This window comes from Danio aesculapii, chromosome 18, assembly GCF_903798145.1.
Source record: "Danio aesculapii chromosome 18, fDanAes4.1, whole genome shotgun sequence".
NCBI lineage: Eukaryota > Metazoa > Chordata > Actinopteri > Cypriniformes > Danionidae > Danio > Danio aesculapii.
In genome coordinates, this window is record NC_079452.1 from 36,616,318 (window position 1) to 36,636,415 (window position 20,098).

A 20,098-nucleotide genomic window follows, 5' to 3' on the forward strand; every position below is an offset into this window, starting at 1 on the left:
CAAAAAAGAAGATATTTTGAAGAATGTTTTAACTATTGACATCTATAGAAAAAAAATTGATTGGAATAAGTTATGGGCAGTGGTGGAAAGATTACTGAAAAATCATACTCAAGTAAAAGTACCATTACTTGCCTAAAATGTAGTGCAAGTTGAGTAAAAGTATCTGTTGTAAATATCACTCAAAGTATGAGTTAAAACGTAAACCCTTTAAAAGTACTCAAAAGTAGTGAGTATTACGCTGAAAAAAGCTGATGCATTTACGTCATCTGTGGATGTGTGTAAACGTAACATTCTGTAGTGCATTTAGTGATTGCCCAGCAAACACACAACATCACAAGACGTTAATATTAATGTTAGATTTAGGTTGTGATGTCATGTGACCAAAATTCAATGTCTAGCCATTGTCTAAGGACGTTATTTTGATGTCCAATAACGACGTCAAATGACGTTAATATTTGGTTGATTTTAGGTTGTGTTGGAAAGTGACCAAAATTCAATGTTGAGCCAATGTCATATTGATGTCAAATACTGACATTTATTCATCAGGTATGGCTACCAAAATCCAACAAGACTTCATAATGGTAACATCCACACTACGTCAAGCTGTAACATCATTAGACGTTGATATTTGATTTCAGGTAGGATGTTGGACAATGATGTCGGCCTGACGTTGAGTTCTGACGTCAACCCGATTTTCATGTCCAAACAAAATGCAACGTCCCCACGACATTGGGGTGTAATGTTAATCTGGCGTCATGTTGACGTTTTGTGCCTGTTGCGTGTTCTAAACAGACTCTACGTCAATGCGTGTAAAGATTTTGGACGTCTTCTTTGAGAGTTTTAATGTTTCCAAACTGCAATTATAAATCGCTCATATCTTGCGGTAGTTCATTATGAGGTGATTTATCTTCTATGTGTGATTTGACTGGACAAGAATCACAGGACTGAATTTTCTAATCCTCATAGACGAGAAATAATAAAGCAGTGACTGCAGGATGAAGGAAAGTAATGGAGTAAAAGTACCAATACTGCACTAAAAATGTACTCAAGGGAAAGTATAAGTACACATCTTTACTTAGTAAATTACAATTTCTGAGAATTACAATGGGCCAGTTAAAGTAATTTAAGTATTTGTTATTTGTTACTTTACACCTATGGTTATGGGTGAGTAAATGATGGCCAGATTGTAATTTTCCCTGTGAGAGTCACTTCATTTCAATATGAAATTCTGCTTCCCTCTTCTGGAGGGTTATGTTAACAAAATGAACAAAACATGTGTCTTTCTTTCTTTTTTTGACCCAATATGATCCAATTTTTTTTTTTCAAACACCTGTTTGTATTTTAGTTGTGCTTGATGTGTAATTTTCCCTGAATTACACAGGAAGAATTACATTTCTTTGTATGCCGTGTTGTAAGACTAAATGATAGACTCAAGGTGTGTTCACACTTGGCAGGTTTGGGTCAGTTAAAATGGACTCAGGTGTCCGGGGTTACTGAGGTTCATTTGAATAAATATTAACCTCGGCGCACATCAAGAAAGCTAATCGACACTGAAAAGTTGAATCTCACTCCACTTCCAAACAAACTTTGCCACAATTTGATATATGAGCAAAGATATATCTAAGGACATGTGCACACTTGACAGATTTGACTTATTTTATTGAGACAGAGACTGTGAAAAGTTCTCACTCTGGATACAAACAAGCTCTGGTTGGGTTTAATGGGAACAAAATATGACCAAATATATCATATCTAACGTAAAAGATTTTCACCTGACACTAGCTGACAAAAGTCTAGCAACCTATCCAAGATTTAAGAACAACATAATAACCTCTAGTTGATCATCTGGTATCAGAAGTGGCTTATATGGAAGGCGAAGGCCTCTAGATTACACTTATTTTACCAAAATAAAATATTATCATGCCTTGATTTTTAATTATTTAATTAGGACAGTAAGATCTGACTTTACTTAGACAAGTCTTGTCACTTAACAGAAATAATGTACAGTATAGAATATAAAGTCATGTTGAAGTGGAAAAAGAATTAATATTGTGTATGACTCCTATTAGTTTGGACAACTGCATCCATACATCTCTGCAATGACTCAAATAACTTATTAATAAAGTCATCTGGAATAGCAAAGAAAGAGTTCTTGCAAGACTCCCAGAGTTTATCAAGATTCGTCTGATTCATTTTCAATAACCCCTCCTTCATCTTACCCCAGACATGCTCAATAATGTTTATGTCTGGTGACTGGGCTGGGCAATCCTGGAGCACCTAGACCTTGTTTGCTTTCAGGAACTTTGATGTGGAGGCTGAAGTATGAGAAGGAGCGCTATCCTGCTGACAAATTTTCCCTCTTCTGTGGTTTCTAATGTAATGGGCAGCACAAATGTCTTGATACCTCAGACTTTTGATGTTGCCATCCACTCTGCAGAAAACAAGAACAAAAGACATCTAGATGAATCAAAAACAGCACAAGATGTTGCACGATGCGACCACAACAAAACCAGAATGCACTTTTCCTTGTCATAATTGCAATTTTGCCTTCTTACCGTTCAAAACAGATGTCAAAAATGCAGATCATTTCATTTGCATATGTGACTGGAGAATTTCTGGTTCTCAGTTGATAATAAGGGCTTCGGTATATTTTATCAAAAAAATATCATAAAAACCTAGGCTGTCTTAAATCATTACCTTTAATGGGTTTATGAACTTATCCTGACAAACTATAGGCTGCGCTGCAGATATATAAGATGAACTATGAAATAGAAATAATAGTTCTCTCCAGAATATATATTCTGTCGTCAGCCCCTTTAACACATACAGACCTTTCCGGAAAATTACCAGCAATTTTCCAGAAATAGAAGTTGTATCATTACCGGTAATTTGCAGGTATGCTGCTCTGTGTAAACGCAGAAGGAAGATTGCCGGAAAGAGTGTGTTCATGATTAGAACGCGCTGGCGTGAGATGTCTACTCCAGCCAATCAGAACATTCAGACACATTCACATCTGCGCTGTTTATGAAAATGAAATCCTTTCAATATTTTTCCAGACACATTTAGCTGTTAGATGTTAGTCTGATAACGTTTCTATGTTCCATCTTAATGCCAACTGTGGAAAAAACGATCAATAAAATGCTTATAATAAGCCGTTGTTTGTTTACCTTTAAGCTATCTGCTTCCTTCATATTCCTATTGAGCCCGTTTCAGAAAGGAGGCTAAGTGAAAACTCAGAGTATTTTAACCCTGAAATGAGAGAAAGTTTTCCGTTTCGAAATGGCAGGTTTGTTAAACAGGAGAAAGCAGGGTAAGTGAAGCCTGTTTCTGAAAGAAAGGTAACTTTAACTCCGACAGTCAGTTACTGTGGTAAATTACTCTGTGAACCTAACCTGGTCAGGAGCAGGTTTTATTCTCTAAACTCTGAGTTTCTGTCGGTCTCCTCCCCTTTTTTAAAGACAAAGCATAATTTCTCGCCTTAGCCTTACCTTTCCAAAAAACACATGTGCATGCATAACTGAGTAGGATAAACTTCTATTAGATAGAAAAGATGCGCCTAAATTACGATGGAAAGACTTTTACTGAACAAATTCCAGTATGTGCATTAAAAACAAGGTTTGTTGAGATCATATGATGATGAAGATGTGTGTGAATGGACAAAACAGCAGGCTGAGCACACTGTAATATCTTAAATGTTGTTTTTGGTCATAAATTCTAAAACGCCGTTTCAGTATTACTGTTATTACATTATTAATGACCTCCAGAGCGCCTGCAGCGTGTCAGGAGCGTCTATTCTCCGCATCTCATGGCTTCAAACACCCCCATGCGTTCATTGTGTGTCAGAATTGTCTTCTGAGGCACAAGTACATTTATTAAACAGAGAAAAGATTGACGCAGCTTCTTCTACCGCAGTAAATTCTGTTTTTACTGTTGATATTTGGCGCCCATTTAATCAGTTTTGTTCTCTTTGACTCGTTGGATGGAAACGCTGCTTTATTCGCACACCTGCGTTATTCCAGTTTTACACATAAATTTAAATAATATTTTTGAATGGAAACATAGCTGTTGCCTACATTGCAGTCACACAAAGAACAAAGTCACATACGAGAATGGCTTGTCCTTTTTTAATAAATAATAAGCTTAAATTCACTGACCTTCGACAGGAACATGTACTGTAACTAGATTAATGGGATTATTACTCAATCTAAAAATTATTGTTTAGTTCTGCTTACATTCTTAATGTCATATCAACCTCTATCACTTGATCAATAAAAGAGGCAGACACACACAAGTGCACTTTTAAATCTATTAAAACTGATCAACGTGTATAAAAATGGGAACGTGTGTAAAATTTTTATAAGCATCACACATAACATTACTTATTATACTTAAATATTTAAATACGTTAAATGTAAAATTACGCATTAACGTTAGCAGCTGTTTCCCACGCTGTCTCTGTTTCCCTGATGCAGTGGTGTTGCTTTTTAAAATATATGCTCATATTTGCTATAACTCTGCATGAGCACATCAAGTTCAGCTAGAGAAAGAAATGCTGATCTCTTTTTTTAAGATGTTGTCACAGTCACTTGTAATATCTGTGTTCTATTGATAATGCCTTTTTATAGTCGCGGTGTGTGCGCTTAACTCTGAGTTGGTCTACTCAAAGTTGATTGACCTAACTCAGATCAGCTATTCTGAAACCGAAAACTCTGAGTTTTCAATCTCTCGGTAAATCAACTCAGAGTTCAAGTTTAAACTACGAGTTGGTTGAACCTCCTTACTGAAACAGGCCCATTATGTACCATCAACCAGCAACAAAAGCCTGACCCCCTCTGTGTTTACAAATACAAGAGCAGCCATTTGGAAGTCGTTTCTGGTTAATGATGTCAGAATTTACCAGTATTTTGGATTAAATGTGTAAATGGTCTTTTCTGGAAAAATTCCGGAACGTTCTTGTCTGTGTGAACAGAGCTTTTTAGAATTTACCCGTAAAGTTGTACTGCTAATTTTCCGGATATTTACAGGTATGGTTGCGTGAAAGGGGCTATTATTTGCTTACCCTCATGTCATTCTGAATGAAAAAAAATAATTTCTTTAAATAAATAAATTAAAAAAGAAGACATTTTAAAGAAATCAAATACTTTAATATAAAAAATTTTAAACATTTTAAGACAAAACAGAACAAATGCATTCTTGAAAATGTTTTGAACAACCTGGAGGTGAGAAAGTATAGATGTTTTTAAGGTAAACTATCAATTTAAAAGTAAGAAAAGTTAATGTTTTGCATTCAAAGTCTCTATTTAACACACACACACACACACACACACACACACACACACACACACACACACATATATACAAAAGTAGTCTACTGTACATTAGTAAAGATTTTTTGAGCATAATAAATTCCTAGCCAGCAGAGGTCAGTGTTGTTTGACACCTTGAAGCTCCTTGAAGCTCTGCCAACTGTGGGAAAGGCGATGATTATCGTTTAGACTGTAGTTTAAGGACAGTCCAAGGACAGATTTAGGCCTATTCATTTTTCATCCTTTATTTGTTTAATGAACTTATACTGAAACCGACTAGTAAGAATTCCTATTAAAAAGCCTATAAGCCAGGAGTGCCCAAACCTTTTCTTATGAAGGGCCAAAACTCAAACTTGATTGAGAGCCGTTGGCTAAAGGTAAATATATCAAACTGTATTACGTTAAAGTTGCCATAAGTAATTAATAATATTTAAAAATAACTAGAAATCATTGCTTTATATTAACTAATGCAGAATTGAAATATATATACATTATAATGAATTTATAACAGTAAAAACAAAAACAATCCCATTTATAACAAAATGCTTTGGCAGTTTAATGCCAAATACACGAGTCAAGCTGCACCTGTTTTTGCCTTGATTTGATGTCTCGCTGTCTTCTGCATTGTTCTCTGTTCGTAGTGTGTCAGTATTTACAATTTTGAAAATCAGATTCATTTACATTTAATTTTAGTTTGCAGCTTAGAATAAAACAAACAATCAAAAGAGGTTATGCTATATAAGAAAAGTCGATCTCAGTAAAAGGCATACACCCCCACCCCTCCCATCAGTCCCTTCTCTGACTGAATGGTGGGCCAAATCAAAGGTTAACATAGGCCAACTTTGGCCCACAAGCCTTAGTTCAAAGGCTTGTCAAAGCCAAAGTTGGACCATAGTAACCTTTGTTTTGGCCCCCCATCCCTCATGACAATGATGGAGAGAGTTGGAGCGAATGTCTTTAACAGAGATTGTTATTTCTAATTTAACAGAACTTTTTTGGTTTAGTTTTATTCCTGAGCTACAAAAAAGCTAACTTTTTCAATTAAATGCTGTAAATAAATCAGATTTTTAAAATATAAATACTATCACTCAACAGATAAAGGACAATGCAAGACATTGGTAAGCAAAGTAGACTAGTGTAACTCCATTCTATTATAAATGGGATTGTTTTGTTTTTTTTACTGTAATAAGTTCATTATTAGGGCATCACGGTGGCGCAGTGGGTTGCACAATTGCTTCACAGCAAGAAGGTCGCTGGGCCAAGCCTCAGCTGGGTCAGTTGGTGTTTCTGTGTGGAGTTTGCATGTTCTCCCAGTGTTCGCGTGGGTTTCTTCCAGTTTCCCACACAGTCCAAAGACATGCACTGTAGGGCAATTGGGTAAGCTAAATTGTCCATATTGTATGTGTGTGAATGAGAGTGTGTGGGTGTTTCCCAGTGATGGGTTGCAGCTGGAAGGGCATCTGCTGTGTAAAACATATGCTGGATAAATTCTGTGGCGACCTCTGATTAATAAAGAGACTAAGTCGAAAAGAAAATGAATGAAGTTCATTAATAAATAAATAAATAATAATAATAAATAAAATTAATTAGTTTAATATATATATATATATATATATATATATATATATATATATATAATTTTAATATTTTATTTTATATATATATATATATATATAGAGAGAGAGAGATAGATAGATAGATAGATAGATAGATAGATAGATAGATAGATAGATAGATAGATAGATAGATAGATAGATAGATAGATAGATAGATAGATAGATAGATAGATAGATAGATAGATAGATAGATAGATAGATAGATAGATAGATAGATAGATACATACATACATACATACATACATACATACGTCCGTACATACATACGTCCGTACATACATACATACTGCATTAGTTAATATAAAGCAATGTTTTCTAGTTATTTGTAAATATTTCATTATTTAGGAAATCATCAATGTCAGCTTTAATGAAACAGGGTTTGGTACAGGTTGTTTTCAAACACATGGTTGTGGTGACATGCAAAATTCAGATGGAAGGCAGGAAATAAAAAACTGAATGGGAGGTATAGAGGAAAGTCCGTATTTTTGTGATTTATACCATATTTCAAAGGAGGTAAATATAGAAAATAATCACATATATTGGGCATGATCATTATATCATGAAGAGGGCAGAGTTTTCTACTGAACTAAAGTATATTTGTCTGTCATCGAGGCGGTATACTGTTTAAACTATTACATTACATGAAAAAATACTATAGTAAATACTATAGTGTTTGGAAGCAAACAACAGATATTTACTTGAATTAAACTGTCGTTGTAATTATATTGTTGCTGTGGAACAACACAACTGTAGTAATAAACTAATTGACTTCAGTTTTCTATGCTAAATTTATAATTATACACCATCACAATGCCAAAAACTTTATTTATTACAGTTTGTCAGTTTACTATACTACAGTATTATGTAGCATTCAGTAACAAAGAGTTGTAGACATTTTACATGGATGCATATCTGCATTATATTATTTATTTAGGGGGATTAAACTTACCATCAACAAACATTCACTGCTGCTGCGCATCTCGATGTTCACGTTATGGTTGTTTATTCCACCAAAACGCCAGTAAAGACATGGATTATTGCAAAACAAGATGGAGATTTCATTGCAGCTATTCTATGGCAGTTCACGTTATTTATATTCTCCTGGATTTTGTATGTTCGTGTGTGTTGGTGTTTGTATCTTATTTTTATATAAAACATTAACCAACCCAGGCTCATTTTGAAAATGTACCTCTGGATACATTTCTGGAGGCCGTGAAATACGTCCTAGAAGGTACATATTTTTGCAGTTTTTGTTTACGCAGTTTTTGTAGCGTACATCCCTGCTGAAAAATCCAGTTTAAACCAGCCTAGGCTGGTTGGCTGGTTTTAGCTGGTTGACCAGCCTGGTTTTAGAGGAGTTTTGGCCATTCTAGGCTGGTTACCAGCCTTTTCCAGCCTGGTCTTAGCTGGTCAGGCTGGAAAATGACCAGCTAAATCCAGCTAAAACCAGCTTGACTAGCCTGGTTTAAGATGGACATAGCTGGTTTTGGCTGGGCTCCCAGCCTGGCTAGGTGGTCAAGCTGGTTTTAGCTGGTCATTTTCCAGCCTGACCAGCTAAGACCAGGCTGGAAATGGCTGGAAACCAGCCTGGAAATGGCCAAAACCCCTCTAAAACCAGGCTGGTCAACCAGCTAAAACCAGCCAACCAGCCTAGGCTGGTTTAAGCTGGATTTTTCAGTAGGGATTTAAAAAAGAAACGCAGCCATACGCTGGCTACATAATTTGTGGTCTCCAGAAACGGACTACGTTTTCAGAATGAGCCTATGTTGACATTAACATATTTATAGCTAGGCCTGCATATAATCTTTATTGGTGCTGCCAAGCGAATAACCGGATTCAAAAATAGTTTGTACACATGAATGTATTGAATGAATGTTTATTAGGCTACACGCCGCGTTTTCTTCTGATTTAAGCCAGTTTCTTGAACTTTTCCTCCTTCATGAGCAAAAACTTTTGGAAAAGCTTTTCAGCATTTCCTATTTTAGCCTATTTAAACAATTATAAACAACATAAAACCGAAATATTTTGATGTTCTGATGTAGAAGAATCACTTCCTGCCCTCCATCTGAATTTCACACGTCATCGATGACGTCATATGAAAACAACCTATAGCTACCTTCAGCCCACCACCTTCAATCAAGTTTGGTTTTTGGCCCTTCATACAGAAAAAGTTTGGGCACCCCTACTATAGAGAATAAATGATTAATATGAAAAGGTGTCTGTCGCCGCATGATATTTCTGATTCAGCAAAACACATTTAGGTCTACAGTAAAAAAAATCCATAATCCTTTTGACATCCGCTTGTGCAAACAAATTAGTGGTATGATGCATTGTGATAAACGTTTTCATTACTATTTTGTTTATTGGCCAGTTTTATGACTTGAGGCAATTAGCTTGCAGTCAAAGAGGATTACCCAGCCACAATTACGGGGCGAGAGGTTATTTCAGGGGTTTATTTTGGGGTGCTGAATGTACCATTTTCCTGAGAGTTACACCAACAGCACCCGAGGGTCGGATAAAAACACTTTTAAAAGCGCTGACCTGTTTCCTCAGCCCGTTTGCTCATAAAGCCAAGGTGTTAAGCACCGTTTTTATGGAGAGGGACAGGCAGGTTTGCTTTCGGGAAGAAACTCTCCACGGGGAAGAAGCAGCAATAGACCGGAGTGAGGTGTGCTGTCACCTTGTGTTCCCGTTTTCCTGAGGTAACCTGGGGCTTTTCAGACCTTCGGGACCGGACACTGCAGGGAAAGCGGTAAAGCTAATTAGCAGGACAGTGGCATAGTGGCGCGAGTCTAACAATGGGCGCAATGTCGCTCTCTGACCGCTGGGTGGCGGTGATGCCACATCGCTGAAGCGCTTCGAACTTAATATAATAAAGGTATCTGAATGATTAGTTTTGAACAGCTTGGTTCCCCTGTCTCTTTGTTAAACCCGAGCAATTTCTGCATCCAGCCAGGCAGCAGTGGAAAGGAGTGATGTACTTTGATCTCTCCCTCTCTCTCTCTTCGGCGTTCAGTGCGAAGGTTGTCGCTGTTTGTTATGCTGGAGCTCCAGAGCTCGTGTCGTGTTGGCCTTGGCTGGGTTTTAATCAGCGGTCTGGGCTCAGGGACAGCAGCCTGCAGGGGTGGCATCGCTAAATTTGAAGGTGGACAGATGAGTTAAATACAAGTTACACAGCTCAGCAGGATCACAAAAAAGCTCTTCACACGAGGACGTATGGCTCAGATTATAGTGTAGGAGATACATACTGTATAATAGTGGCACCAAGGCTGCATTTCCCCTCATCAAAAATACTCTAAAACCTTCATATTGTGTAACAGTGATACATTTTAAAAGGGCTGGTTTCTAACTTGATACACAGCCTACTTCACTTAGCCATTATTCATTGGCATTTGTTTAAAATAACACAGCTGAGTACACTGGCTCTTAAATTTATACTATTAAAGATTAACTTTAAATACATTAATCACACATTTAGTTGCCAAAAAATAGAGCACTGCATGTACATTTGGAAAGTGCTCCAACCGCATTTACAAATGAATTTAAGTCCACTTGTTTTTAATTTTGTTATATTTTAAATAATTTATGTGTATTTTAATTGTACAGATAGAATACTTAAAATGTATTTTAGTGTACTTCTTTTTAATCTGGAGATGTATTGTTGTATTTTAAATAATTTATAAGTGTATTTTATTTGTACATTTAAAAGTGCAATATAAGATGGTTAGTATTGTATTAAAAGTGGTATAAAATATATTTGTAAAAATATTTTTTTTTAAAGTATACTAAAATACATTTTAGTTCAACTTAATGGTGTGTCAAAATAGCACAGATCAAGCACACTTAGTTTATCCTAAGTTTACTTTAAGTAGTACTAAAGATTAATTATTAGTACATTAAGTCCAACATTAGTCACCTAAAATGGAGTTCTTTAAGTACATTGTGGAGATGCACTTATATAAAACGTCATCGATCCCAGTTGGAAGAGCAACAAATAATAACTTGACTTCTAGTTAATAATTTAGAAAAGTGGCAGCAGGTAGATTTTTTTTGATGAATCATCTGTTGAACTGCATCCCAATCATCACAAATACTGGAGAAGATCAATTGGAACTTGCATGGACCCAAGATTCTCACAGCTATCAGTCAAGTTTGGTGAAGGAAAAATCATGGTTTGGGGTGGTTACATCCAGTATGGGGGCATGCGAGAGATCTGCAGAGTGGATGGCAACATCAACAGTCCGAGGTATCAAGACATTTGTGCTGCCTATTACATTACAAACCACGGGAGAGGGCAAATTCTTTAGCAGGATAGCGCTCCTTCTCATACTTCAGCCTCGTGAAAGCAAATAAGGTCAATGTGCTCCAGGATTGGCCAGCCCAGTCACCATACATGAACAATATTGAGCATGCCTGAGGTAAGTTGGACAAGGAATTGAAGATGAATCTAGAGAATCTTGATGAACTCTGAGAGTCCTGCAAGAACTCTTTCTTTGCTATTCCAGATGACTTTATTAATAAGTTATTTGAGTCATTGCAGAGATGTATGGATACAGTCCTCCAAGCTCATGTGAGTCATACACAAAATTAATTTTTTTTTCTACTTCACCATGACTTTATATTCTATACTGTACATTATTTCTGTTAAGTGACAAGACTTTTGTCTAAGCAAAGTCAGACCTTACTGTCCTAATTAAATAATTAAAAATCAAGGCATGATCAGAATTTTTTTTGGTAAAATAAGTGTAATCTAGAGGCTTTTGCCTTTCATATAAGCCACTTATATACCAAATGATCAACTAGAAGTCAAGTTAATTATATGTTGTTCCTAAAACTTAGATACTTTTGAACTTTTGCCAGGTTTTAGTGTACTTTTTTTCACCATGGCTCTCTTCTGGCTGCAGTTATCAGTCTCCCACATTTTATTTTCCTTTTTCTAAAAGTCTTAATAACACCCATGTTGAATTTTTCTTTTATTTTTTCATAAATAGGATTGTAAAAATATTTTGTTGTATTCTCCCATTCACTGCACTCTTTTTTTACCCAACTATGATGACTTCTGCTACTGAGAAACCTGAACATGTATAAAGTGTCCATTGTAGTTCCATATGTGGAGCAATTTATTGTATTAAGATGAAGGATTTTAAAGATAAGCTGTTTTCACCTGGTTTTAGTGTTTTCGTAAGTTTTTACCAGTTCTTTTAATAATAATTATAATAAATCCTTACATTTATACAGCGCATTTCTGGACACTCAAAGCACTTTACACTAAGGATGTCCCTATCAGGTTTTTTGACCTCGAGTCCGAGTCATTTGATTTTGAGTATCGGCTAGTACTGAGACCCGATCCGAAACTTCTATAATAGATTTTAAAAAAAGACAGAAGACAAACTCACGCTTTCCGATTTATGAGAGGGACCTGACTGAGGTGAGTTTCATGAATGGAACCCTTCCCTTACAGAAAATAAATAAATAAATTGACTTTAAGTACAATACCAATGAGATTCAGTAAATTGTTCAATGTGTGGTTTAGTTTAAAACAGCAACAACAATTTTGTTTTGTGTAGCCTAAATGCCAGTTTAAACCCCTCCAAAAAGCCTCATTTTAATCTACACTACAGTCAATATTATTTTACGTTTATTTGTAAACCTAGTGCATTTTAAACCTAGTGCATTTCATATCCAAGATGGCGCCGATGACGATGGCAGCCTCCGTGTCGTGCTCTGCAGTAGTGTTTGTGTTTTTGTTAGTTTGTCCTGTCTCGAGTCATTTTCCTACAATTAGTTTCACCAGAGACGAATTGTTGGACATTCGGGCACATACACCACCGAATATTTTTCCATACCTGGATTTATCTGATGTTCTGTTGGACATCGTAGTCGGAGGAGCCGCGGTGCTGCTCAAACGCTTTCAAGCGCGCAGACGAGGAAAGCGTGCAGGCGCGCTTGTGAAACTCAGACAGCGCGGATTTCGGACCGCGCTGCCTAGCATTCATCTAGCAAATCTCCGCTCTCTACCCAACAAAATAGACGAACTCATTCTGCTCTCTCAGACAAACAGGGATTTTCTGCATTCAGCTGCTCTGTGTTTCACGGAAACCTGGCTGAACAACACCATACCGGACAACGCGCTTCACCTACCGGGCTATCAGCTGTTCAGAGCGGATCGCGACGAAGAATCAACGCGGAAATCACGCGGTGGCGGGACGTGCTTTTACATCAATGAAAGGTGGTGTACAGATGTAACAGTTTTAAAGAAGATGTGCTGTCCAGATCTCGAAGCACTGTTTATTAACTGTAAGCCTTTTTACTCCCCGCGCGAGTTCTGCTCGTTCATCCTCGTCAGTGTTTACATTCCTCCGCTCGCGCACGCGAGTCTGGCGATACAGAAACTAGCTGATCAGATCACGGTGTTAGAGCAACAACACCCGGACTCTGCTTTAATCATTCTCGGGGACTTTAACAAAGCAAAACTGTCCCGTGAACTGCCAAAATATAGACAGCATGTTACATGTCCCACAAGAGACAGAAATATACTGGATCACTGTTATACTACAATAAAGGATGCATACCGCTCCGTCCAACGAGCAGCTTTGGGACACTCTGACCATTGTTTGATTCATCTCATTCCAACCTACAGGCAGAAACTGAAAACAGCCAAACCTGTATTAAGATCTGTGAAAAGATGGACTAACGAAACAGAGCGAGATCTACAAGCCTGTTTCGACCTCACTGACTGGAGTGTTTTTGAAGCTGCTGCAAACGATCTGGATGAGCTCACAGAGACTGTAACATCTTATATCAGTTTCTGTGAAGACGTGTGCATTCCTACCAGGACTCAACTCACATACAATAATGACAAACCATGGTTCACTGTAAAACTCAGACAGCTACGTCAGGCCAAGGAGGTTGCTTACAGAAATGGGGATAGGGCCTTGTATAAACAGGCCAAATACACACTGGAAAAGGAGATCAGAGTCGCAAAAAGGAACTATTCTGAGAAACTAAGGAGTCAGTTCTCTTCCAGCGACTCAGCATCTGTGTGGAAAAGTTTGAAAAACATCACAAACTACAAGACACCATCCCCCAGCACTGTAGACAATGAACGACTTGCAAACGACCTGAATGAGTTTTACTGCCGGTTTGAGAAAACCCCCCACACCCACTCTGAACTGCTCTTCACGCCACCATTAACACCACCATCCCCCGCCTCCCTCATACCTGCCCTACAGTTCAGTGAAGAGGAGGTGTGCCAGGTCTTCCGGAAACAGAAGAGGAAAAAAGCACCAGGCCCAGATTTTATAACACCAGCCTGTTTAAAATCCTGTGCTGACCAACTGGCCCCCATCTTCACCCTGATCTTCAACAGATCACTGGAGCTGTGTGAAGTGCCCTCCTGCCTCAAACGCTCCACCATCATCCCCATCCCAAAGAAACCCAAACTTACAGGACTAAATGACTACAGACCGGTGGCACTAACATCTGTGGTCATGAAGTCCTTTGAAAAACTGATGCTGGCTCACCTGAAGGACATCACTGAACCCTCACTGGATTCTCTTCAGTTTGCCTACAGAGCAAACAGGTCTGTGGATGATGCGGTTAATATGGGACTGCATTATGCTCTGCAACACCTAGACAGACCAGGGACCTATGTGAGGATGTTGTTTGTTGACTTCAGCTCGGCGTTTAACACCATCATCCCAAAACTTCTCCTGCCCAAATTAACTCAGCTCTCTGTGCCCACCTCTGTCTGTCATTGGATCAACAGCTTCCTAACGGACAGGCAGCAGCTGGTGAAGCTGGGAAAATTCTCATCTAGCATCCGCACAATCAGCACTGGCGCCCCCCAGGGGTGTGTCCTCTCCCCACTGCTCTTCTCCCTGTACACGAATGACTGCACTTCAAAAGACTCCTCTGTGAAGCTCTTGAAGTTTGCAGACGACACCACACTTATCGGCCTCATTCAGGATGGTGACGAGTCTGCCTACAGACAGGAGGTTAAGGAGTTGGCTGTCTGGTGCAGTAACAACAACCTGGAGCTCAACACGCTCAAAACAGTGGAGATGATAGTGGACTTCAGGAGAAACCCCCCTGCTCTCCCCCCACTGAGCATCATGGACAGCATTGTGGCAGCAGTGGAGTCATTCAAGTTCCTGGGCACCACCATCTCTAAGGACCTGAAGTGGGACACTCACATTGACTCCATTGTCAAAAAAGCTCAACAGAGGATGTACTTTCTTCGTCAGCTGAGGAAGTTTAACCTCCCAAAGGAGCTGCTGAAACAGTTCTACACCTCCATCATTGAATCAGTCATCTGCACATCAATAACTGTCTGGTTTAGCTCAGCTACTAAATACGACCTCCAAAGACTACGTCGAATAGTTCGGACTGCTGAGCGAATCACTGGTACAACCCTTCCTACTCCCCAAGAACTGTACTTATCCAGAGCGAGCAGAAGGGCTGCCAAAATCACTCTGGACCCCTCACACCCAGCACACTGCCTCTTTGAACTTTTACCTTCTGGTCGACGCTACAGAGCACTGCGCACCAGAACAGCCCGACACAGAAACAGTTTCTTCCCTCAGGCAATCCATCTCATGAACACTTGATGATAATAATTGCGGAACCAACATCACTACTTGCTATACACTTTTATACACATATACACTTATTTAACAACACACTTTACATGCCAATTTGCACATAACAGCTGCACATATAACATTGTATATAGTAATAAACATGTACATACACTTGTCAATCTGTATATTTGCACTCACTACTTACTTCTATTTTGAAAAAAATATATTTATTATCTGTTTTTTGTCCTGTCTCTGTAATCCTGTTGCACTGTAGAAGCTCTGTCACGAAAACAAATTCCTCGTATGTGTGAACATACCTGGCAATAAAGCTCTTTCTGATTCTGATTTCTGATTAAAATGCGTTTCACTTCTTGTCCTTGCTTTATCCATCAAAATAATAATCACTTTAAGCAATTATAGCCTTTTTTAAACACAGAGTGACAATGTTAATGAAAGTTTATAATCCAGACCTATAATCCAGGGTGCATTTTGCGGCAGGAGTGCGTTTCTCGGCACAATATTAGTGTCTCTGCAACAAAGTGATATCATGTCGCACACGTTGCTGTTTCTGTGTGAAGTCAAGAAAGAGGTCTAACTCTGTGGCACTGCATAACTATAGATGAGTTAAAAATAAAGAGTATATATATGTGATGAATTTTGATGGCCATCTGGAAGGAGGCGGAGAACAGACAAACTTTTAAATGAGTTAATAATGAAAAAATAAAACAAACAGACGGCAGTTCCTCACAGAGACTACTGTCAAACAAACCAAAAGCAAAACATAAAACGTCCAGGCCTGGTCCTCTCTCATCTAGCACTGGCATCTCTCCTCCTTTTAGCTTCCAGGGCTCCTCCATGAGACTCGAGGAAGGTGATGCAGGTGTCTTTGATTATCTCACTCACATCACCCGCCTCATGGCTCTCAGCCCCGGCTCACTCGCCACATTACATATTCGAGTCCTGATCGGGAGGTAACATCCAATTCCGATTGAGTCAAAAACCATGTGATCGGGCCCGATTTCCCGCATCACATAATCAGATCTAGACATCCCTACTTTACACATTTTTAGGGGGAATCTCATCATCCACCACCAGTGTGCAGCATCCATCTGGATAACGTGACGCCAGCCGTATTGCACCAGACCGCACACCACACACAAGCTGATTGGTGGAGAGGAGAAAGAGTGATGAAGCTAATTATGATATGGGTATGGTTAGGAGGCCAGTGGGTCAATTTGGGATTTTTTATGACCACAGAGAGTCAGGACCTCGGTTTAACATCTCATCCGAAAGATGGTGCTCACTGAGCAGTATAGAGTTCCCATCAATATACTGGGGCGTTAGGACCCACACAGACCGCAGGTTGAATATTTTGAGTCAAAAACTGATTATTTTTAGTGTAACCGCTCATGTGGTCGAATACATTTACTATATAGTCTACTTCAAATACTTTGAACAGCTCAGTTGTCCATTACGTTGTGAGAAAATGCAATAAAACACGTTGCTGCAATGTTTGAAAACTTGTGGATAACAGTCAAAGCAGTATAGTAGTTGGCATCCACATCCTTTGTATTCACTTGTTTTCCCGCTCACTAGTAAGCCTCATAAAAGAGGTTTGTTCATTTAAAAGTACTTGTGTGTCACGCTGAGCATTCTTGTGAAAGTCATGCACAGTAGAACAGATTAAGAGGGTTTTGGGTCTTTATGCATATCAAGAAATGCATTTGAACGCATGTTAATACCAAGTGGAAACTACTGCGTCCCGGCTGAGAACAGCTGATAACACCAGGTGGATTATATATATGTGTGGAATAGCATGAGGGTGAGTAAATAGCTCTATGCATTTATTATATTAATCACCAGTTATTTCATGTATTTCTGTGATGTACTATCTCTAGAAATGCAATTAGAGTCCATTTTGATTTTAAATTGACTTTGAATGCTCCCTGATTACTCATTTCAGGCAAACCCAATGATATCGTCTTCATTTTTGGCATCATCAAGTCCATCAACATTGTGCTCATAATATCATTACGTATCATAATTGTTATTGCAATTAAAGTAATAATCATCATTATCTCCATTGTCACTGAAACCATATTGTGCTCTTCTGCCTTACATAATGTCCTTGCAGTCTTAATGGAAAGGGGAGGACTGAGATTCTTGCTCCTGATTGGCTGGCAAGTGAGTACAATGAGATTCGGTTCAGATAATGAATCAGTTTTGTTGTCCATGTTTTCTTTTGTGCTTTAATAATCTCCTGATGCTCGCTGCAGAGTGTCATATGTTAGCTGATTAGTTTGAGACAATGTGTCATCGTTGCCTCAAGAAGATGGTGAATTCTTCAAGCAGTGAGGGGCAGCATGTGGTGCTGTGATCATCTTCAGTCCTGCATGGAATCCTCCAGTATTGATTTGAGAATTATTTGATGTTCTTTCCTTCCTTCTTTGTACACAGACAATTGTATTTGGGGAGGCAATAATAATAGATTTCAGTCAGTGTATATGCCAACACAGATTCAGGTGGAATTGGGAGAGGGGCTTTTCAGTGTATCATCTGTGCAGTGCAGGATGAGTTGCTTTTCTACAGTGTATATATATATATATATATATATATATATATATATATATATATATATATATATATATATATATATATATACAGTTGAAGTCAGAATTATTAGCCGCAATGAATTATTAGCCCGCCTGTTTATTTTTAACGGAGATAAGATTTTTTTCAATACATTTCTTAACATAATAGTTTTAATAACTCATTTCTAATAACTGATTTATTTTATCTTTGCCATGATGACAGTAAATAATATTTGACTATATATTTTAAGACACTTCTATACAGCTTAAAGTGACATTTAAAGGCTTCACTAGGTTCATTAGTTTAACTAGGCAGGTTAAGTTAATTAGGCAAGTTATCGTATAACGATGGTTTGTTCTGTAGACTATCAAAAAAATATAGCTTAAAGGGGCTAATAAATTTCCCTTAAAATGTTTTTTTAAATAAAAACTGCTTTTATTCTAGCCGAAATAAAACAAATAAGACTTTCTCCAGAAAACAAAATATTATCAGACATACTGTGAAAATTGCCTTGCTCTGTTAAACAAAATTTGAGAAATATTTAGAAAAAAAAAAATCAAAGGGGGGCTAATAATTCTGACCCCAACTGTATGTATATATATATATATATATATATATATATATATATATATATATATATATATATATATATATATATATATATATATATATATATATATTTTTTTTTTGTCTTACTTAGGGAGTCCTAAATCCCTTGTCCTCTGTTTATATATGTGTTCGCAAAGCATTTTTTCTCTTCAGATCTTGCTGTAAACATGTTAGCATTCATGCTATTTCAACATTTTTTTTCTCAGAAATTGTAATTTACTAAGTAGTTTTAAAAATGTGTACATTTACTTTCCCTTGAGTACATTTTTTAATGCAGCATTGGTACATTTACTCCACTATTTTCCTTCAATCTGCAGTTATCACTTTATTTTTTCTTGTCTATGAGGATTAGAAAAACCAGTCCTGTCCAATCAAATTGTACATAGAAGAAAAATCAAGACATGGGCAATTTATAATTGCAGCAAACTATTTGGAAACTTTAAAATCGTGAAAGAAGATGTGCAAAACTTTATACACATCGACCCAGAGATGCATGTCAATTATGAGAAGACCCAGCAGGCATCAACATGACATTAGACTGACGTTGTACCTCAACGTTGTGGGGGGGGCGTTAATTTTTGTTCGGAAATGAAAATCGGGTTGACGTCAGAGCCCAATGTCAGACTGATATTACTGTCTAACCTAAAAATCACTCAAATATCATCATCTAATGATGTTACAGCTGATGTTGTGTCGACGTTACCCCTATGGTGTCTATCAGACGTTGGATTTTGGTTGCCATACCTGACGAATAAATGTCAGTATTTGAGGTCAATATGACGTTGATTTAAGATGTTGGCTCGACATTACATTTTGCTCAGTTTCTAACACAACCTAAAATCACCCAAATATCAACATCATTTGACGTCGTTATTAAACATCAAAATAACGTTGTCCTTAGGCACTGGCTAGTTATTGAGTTTTGGTCATCTGACATAACAACCTAAATCTAATTTAATATTATCATCTCATGACATTGTGTGCCTTCTGGGTGATAATCAAATGCACTACAGAATGTTACGTCTACACACATCCACAAATAATCCACAAAAACATGTAAATGCATCAGCTTTTTACAGCGTAATACTCACTGCTTTTGAGTACTTTTGAAAGGTCTACTTTTTACTCATACTTTAATATGGAATATTTACAACAGATACTTTTACTCTACTTGCACTACATTTTTAGGCAAGTAATGGTACTTTTACTTATGTTTTTTCAGTACTATTTCCACCATTGTCCACCATCTATGAATGCTCAGATGAGAAGTTAATGTAGGGCTCCAGACTAACATTTGAAAGTGTTGGCACTGGCCTTAATTTGGTGGCGGGCTAAAAACTGTACATAATAAATAATGAAAATCATGTTAACAACAATAAAAGGCATTATATGT